Genomic DNA, 7,002 nt, shown 5'->3' with positions numbered 1-7,002 from the left:
ACTGCAAAGTCAAAAGTGTACATACACTAAGATTACCATGTGCCTTTAAACAATTCTGGACTGCCCAAATGATAATGTCATGTGTTTGGAAGCTTCTACTCATTTTTTTTTTTTTTTTTTTTTTGCAACATTTGAGTTAGACACACCTGTGGATGTATTTTAATGCACACCAGAAACATGCAGCTTCTTTGTGAAGCATCATGGGAAAGTCTAAAGAAATCTGCCAAGATATCAGGAAGAGAATTGTAGACTTGCACAAGTCTGGTTCATCCTTGGGTACCATTTTAAGATACCTGAAGGTGTCTTAGGGGAGCTTCACACTAAGAGAGATCGCTAACGAGATCTCTGATGCGTCACCGATTTTGTGGCGCATCAGCGATCTCGCCAGCGATCCCACTGTGTGTGGCACGCATCAGCGACTGCCCCCCCCGCCGGGTATCACTGATCATGCAGGAATGTCCTGGGCCATTTTTTGATCGTTGGTCTCCCGCTGGCCAGCATGCATCGCTGCGTGTGGCAGCCGGAGACCAACGATCAGCGAGCTCCCTGCGCTGTAAGCAGACGCTGGGAGCTGGTATCCAAGGTAAATAGCAGATAACTAAGCGCGCGCGTCCCTTAGTTACCCGCTGTGTACCCTGGATACCAGCGTGCTCGCGCTGGGAGCTGGTATCCAAGGTAAACAGCGGGTAACTAAGGGACGCGCGTGCTTAGATACCAGCTGTTTACCTTGGATACCAGCTTTCAGCACGAGCACGCTGGTATCCAGGGTACACAGTGGGTAACTAAGGGACGCGCACGCTTAGTTACCCGCTATTTACCTTGGTTACCAGCGTCCTCGCTGGTCCTGATCGCTGGTGAATCTGCCTGTTTGAGAGCTCACCAGGTAGAGAGGACAATGTCCACTCTAGAGCGCTTGGGGTGGTTATTAGACGTTAGAAAAATCCCAACTACACCCCTTGAGAGTGCAGCAGTTTTTGGGCCTCATTTTGGACTCAGAAAAACAGGAGTGTTGTCTACCATCTGACAAGCTGGTTCGCCTTCGTCACCAGGTTTGTAAGGCATCCAACAATCCCACCATGTCCCTTAGGCAGGCTATATCCCTGTTGGGTTCCCTAACTTCATGCATCCCGGTGGTCCAGTGGGCACAATTTCATACAAGGACCCTACAAAGAAACATCTTAATGATAGGGCCCTTGGAGGGTTCCTGCAGGGATAGCTGACCTTATCCCAGGCTTCTGTAAGGTCCCTAAGGTGGTGGCTAGACTGGGGTAACCTGTCCAAAGGGGTTCCCTGGGAGAATTGCATAACCCGAGTGGTCACCATGGATGCAAGCCCTTCTGGTTGGGGAGCACATATGGGTGAAGTCAGGATCCAGGGCCTATGGGGTCACCACAAAATAGAGAGTTCATCTAACCTGAAGGAGCTAACAGTGGTAGAACTGGCAGTTAAAAGACTCCTTATATATCTTCAGGGTCATCACGTACGGATCCTCTCGGAAAATCAGGTGGCAGTGGCCTACATCAACCACCAGGGTGGGACTCGATCCAGACCCCTAATGGAAGTAACATAGCGCCTGTTTCAGATAGCAGTGGAGCATTTTCTATCTTTAACAGCAATGCACCAAAAAGGAAAAGACAATGACAGGGAAGACTTTCTGAGCCGCAACCTACTAAGGCAGGAAGAATGGACGCTGAAAGGTGCCATCTTTGACCAGATGGGGGTCGGCTGGACGTGGACCTCTTCGCCACCAGGAGGAACAGGAAAGTGAAACAATTCTGTTCTCTGGACCCCAGAGAGAGTCCTCTGGTGGTGAATGCCTACCTGATGAAGTGGAACTTCAACCTGGCCTACGCATTTCCCCCCTTATCTCTGTTGCCTCTAGTGGTGAGGAAAATCAGGGAAGACAGGGCAAGGATTTTAGTAATTGCCGCCTTTTGGCCTAGAAGGGCATGGTTCTTGTGGCTAAGGACCATGTCGGTCTCTGATCCATGGGTGCTGCCAGAACATCTGCATATCCTCTCCCAGGGTTCAGTCTACCATTCACAAGTGACTGGACTCCACCTGATGGCGTGGAATTTGAAAGGGTGTTACTGAGGGGTAGAGGATTCTCCCCAAATTTAGTAGTCATCCTTCTAAAAAGTAGGAAGATAATTACAACCAGGATCTATGCTAGGACTTGGTGGAAATTTCTAGCTACCTCACAATTTAGAGCTTGGGAGGGGGTGCCAATAGGCCAAATCCTGGAGTTCCTTCAGGGGGGTCTGGACATGGGTCTTTCCACTAGTACCATTAAGGTGCAGGTGTCAGCTTTGGGGGCCTTATTTAGCTGTGACATCGCTAATAACTACTGGGTTGTCAGGTTTATTAAAGCAGCAGGCAGGTCTAGACCCATGCATAGAGAAAGGTGTATGCCATGGGACTTGAACTTAGTACTCAAGGCCATGATGGAGGCCCCGTTTGAGCCCATTACATCTGTCTCAGCAAAAGTACTCTCCTTCAAGGTAGCCTTCTTAGTCGCATTAACATCGGCGTGGAAGGTGAGTGATATCCAGGCTTTTGCTAAACTCCCTCCATATACACAGTTCCTGCATGACAGGGTGGTGCTTAGGCCAGATCCAGCTTGCTTGCCCAAGGTAGCCTCCAGATTTCACAGGTTGCAGGAGATAGTTCTTCCTTCCCAATCCTAACCAGAAAGAAAGGAAGCACCACACTTTAGATGTTAGATTCCTTCTAGAGTACCTGTCGACCACTGATTCTTGGAAGGACAATGCCTTGTTTCCTATCAAGGTGCCAGGAAGGGTCTTAGAGTGTCAAAGAGCACTTTAGCTAGGTGGATTAGGGAGGCTATTTCTTTAGGGTATACATTGAGTGGCACATCGGCATCGGAAGGGCTGTGGGGCACATTCCACTCGAGCCATGATAGCCTCATGGGCAGTGGTCGGAAGTCTCCATCGACCAGATATGTAAGGCAGCTACTTTGTCTTCTCCTTCCACCTTTTATGATCATTATAGGTTAGATATGGGTGTTTCTTCAGATCTCACCTTCGGTGTAAGGGTGCTGCAAGCTGTAGTCCCTCCCTAAGGTAGTTATTACCTCTCTAATTCTCTCATGGTGCTGCCATGGGAGACCGAATAGTCTTAGTTACTTACCGGTAATGGAATTTTTCTGAGCCCATGACAGCACCCTTAGATTCCCTCCCTTCACGTGTGGGTGTGCACTTCTTCCTCTTATAAGTTTTCACGTGGGTGAAATTGTTAGCCATTAGGGTATTGTACATAATTTTGCCATTAACCATGGTGGTCCTCTCGAGCTCTAATCCAACTGATGTGTGGGAGAGGTGCCGCCCTTTTGTATCTGTAGGTTTCCTGTTCCTGAAGGGCGGATCCCCTCTCTCGTGGTGCTCACTCTTCCATAATGGCCACTTCTATTGAGTGTACGGCTTATTGTGGTAGTATGGACAAATATAACAGTCTCTGCTTGTGAACTCTACAGCTCCTTCAGGGTTACCTTTGGTCTCTGTGCTGCTTCTCTGATTAATACCCTCCTTGCCCGGGCTTGAGAGTTTTGGTGGACGTCCCTCTCTTACCAGGTTTGTTGTGGTACTATGTTCTTTCCATTTCATGATAATGGATTTGATGGTGCTCCTGGGGATCATAACAGATTTGTACTTCTCAATAACTTTGCCCCTGACTTGTTTGTAAATCTCCTTGGTCTTCGTGGTGTTGTTTGGTTAGTGGTGTCTCTTGCTTAATGGTGTTGTAACCTCTGTAGTCATTCAGAAAAGGTGTGTATATACTGACACACCGTGTGACACTTAGGCTACTTTCACACTTGCTTTGTTTTGCAGCGCATTTTTCCCGCAAAAAAATGCATGGAAAAAATGCATACAAATGCTGCGTTTTTTTCAAGCATTTTTATGAGCATGCATGAAAAAAAGCAGCGTTTTTATGCGTTTGCGTTTTTAGTGCGTTTTTACCGCGTTTGCGTTTTTTCCAACAGTAGTTGGCCCCTCACACTAACCCAAAGCATGACTTTACTAACCCTGACTCTAACCCTGACCCTAACCCTTAACCAAACCATACCCTAACCCTGACCCTAACCCTTAACCAAACCATCCTAACCCTAACCCTTAACCAAACCCTACTAACCCTAACCCTAACTAACCCTAAACCTTAACCAAACCATACTAACCCTAACCTAAACCCCCTTAACTAACCCTAACTCTAACCCAAACTCCTAAATTCCATTGTCTAACTAATGGTCAACAAAAAAAATGCATGCGCAAAAAAACGCATACATGAGCATGCCAATGCGCACCCATAGACTTATAATGGGTGTCTTGCTGTAAAAAAACGCATTGCGCGCGCATGTGTTTTTTTGAGGCAAGTCGGACACCTAAAAAATGCAACAGGATGCATTTTGTGCGCCCGAGCGCACACCACGAAAAAACACATGCGCGTAAAAACGCATACAAACACATGTGTATGCGCACATATGCGCACCCATGCAAAATATAGGAAAAAAAACGCATGCGTTTTTTAGCGCTAAAATACAGCGCAAAAAAACGCAAGTGTGAAACCAGATTGCACACAGGTGGACTTCTATTCACTAAGCATGTGACTTATGAAGGTAATTGTTTGCACCAGCAATTTTTAGGGGCTTCATAACAAAATGGGTAAATGCATACACACATGCCAATTTTTAGTTATTTGATCCCATAAATTTAATTGATGCCTATATTTTTCTCACAACTTCACAAAGGCTGGTTTCACATTTGCGTTTTTTTTCGCGGTATTTTAGCGCTAAATAGCGCATGCGTTTTTTTTTCCCTATACTTTGCATGGGATGCGCTTATGTGCGCATACACATGCGTTTGTACGCTTTTTTCCGCGCATGCGTTTTTTTGCGGTATGCGCTCGGGCGCACAAAATGCATCCTGTTGCATTTTTTGGGCGTCCGACTTGCCTCAAAAAAACGCATGCGCGCGCAATGCGTTTTTTTACAGCAAGACACCCATTATAAGTCTATGGGTGCGCATATGTGCGCATTGGCATGCTTAGGCTGGTTTCACATTTGCGTTTTTTAGCGCTGGAAAAAAACGCATACCTGCGCATGCGTTTTTTCCCCTATATTTAACATGGGTGCGCATACCTGCGCGCTTGTAAGCGCATGTATGCGATTTTCATGCGCTGCGTTTTTTTGGGGTGTGCGTTGGTATTTTCCAGACGCAGCATGTTGCATTTTTTGGCCCTGCAAAAAAGCATATGCGCACGTTTTGCACTAAAAATGGCCATTATAGCCTATGGATGCGCATATGTGCGCACTGGCATGCTCATGTATGCGTTTTTTTGCATATGCGTTTTTTTTTTTTAACCATGGAATTTAGGGGTTTGGGTTAGAGTTAGGGTTAGTTAAGGGGGGTTAGGGTTAGGGTTGGGGTTTGGGTCAGGGTTAAGTATGGTTTGGTTAAGGGTTAGGGTCAGGATTAGGGTTAAGTATGGTTTTGTTAAGGGTTAGGGTCAGGGTTGGGGTCAGGGTTAGGGTTAAGTATGGTTTTGTTAAGGGTTAGGGTCAGGGTTAGGATTAGGGTTAAGTATGGTTTTGTTAAGGGTTAGGGTCAGGGTTAGGGTCAGGGTTAAGTATGGTTTTGTTAAGGATTAGGGTCAGGGTTAGGGTCAGGATTAGGGTTAAGTATGGTTTTGTTAAGGGTTAGGGTTAGGGTCAGGGTTAAGTATGGTTTTGTTAAGGGTTAGGGTCAGGGTTAGGGTTAGTAAAGTCATGGTTTGGGTAGTGTGAGGGGCCACCTAAAAATGTTGGAAAAAAACGCAAACGCGGTAAAAACGCACTAAAAACGCATACAAACGCATAAAAACGCTGCGTTTTTTTCATGCATGCTCATAAAAATGCTTGAAAAAAACGCAGCAGTTGTATGCTTATGTATGCGTTTTTTCAATGCGTTTTTTTGCGGGAAAAACGCGCTGCAAAAAAAAGCAAGTGTGAAACTAGCCTTATGTATGCGTTTTTTTGCGCATGCGTTTTTTTTTTTTACCATTAGTTGGACAATGGAATTTAGGGGTTTGGGTTAGAGTTAGGGTTAGTTAAGGGGGTTTAGGGCTAGGGTTAGGGTTAGTATGGTTTGGTTAAGGGTCAGGGTTAGGGTTAGTATGGTTTGGTTAAGGGTTAGGGTCAGGGTTAGGGTTAGTATGGTTTGGTTAAGGGTTAGGGTCAGGGTTAGGGTCAGGGTTAGTATGGTTTGGTTAAGGGTTAGGGTCAGGGTTAGGGTCAGGGTTAGTAAAGTCATGGTTTGGGTTAGTGTGAGGGGCCACCTAATGTTGGAAAAAAACGCAAACGCGGTAAAAACGCACTAAAAACGCATACAAACGCATAAAAACGCTGCGTTTTTTTCATGCATGCTCATAAAAATGCTTGAAAAAAAGCAGCATTTGTATGCGTTTGTATGCGTTTTTTCAATGCGTTTTTTTGCGGGAAAAAAGCGCTGCAAAAAAAAGCAAGTGTGAAATTAGCCTTAGACTATTTAGTGCTGATGCATCACAGACAAATCGGATGGCAAAAATATTTAAATACTGGTTGTAATGTAACAAACTAGGTAAAAAGCCAAGTGGAGAAATACTTTCGCAAGCCACTGTATGTCATCTTAAATTTTTTTTTAAGGAGGACCTGTTTCTAGTAATTACTGGGATTCTTCACGGAATAACAATTTTGGAGCAGCCTTTCATAGAAGTGTGAATTGTGAGGTCTAATTTGACACAAAGGTGTTACAAGTTGGAGAGGGGGGCGTCATTTTGATGGTGATTTTTTTTTTCTTTGAAACACAAGAAGATAATAGGCACTAAACCGATAAGAGAGAGTGCGCAGGCACCGCCATTTTGATGAAGTGACATGTTTTTTTTCTACTACACATATTAGTATATTCATTATGCAAACTAGGGGGCAGGTCAGTGAGGGATAGGTGACCTGTCAGCAGTCTGCATTATGAATAT

This window comes from Dendrobates tinctorius, unplaced genomic scaffold (assembly GCF_039654945.1).
Source record: "Dendrobates tinctorius isolate UK_male_01 unplaced genomic scaffold, ASM3965494v1 ptg000240l, whole genome shotgun sequence".
Taxonomy (NCBI): Eukaryota; Metazoa; Chordata; class Amphibia; order Anura; family Dendrobatidae; genus Dendrobates; species Dendrobates tinctorius.
Note: the sequence above shows the minus strand (reverse complement) of the source record.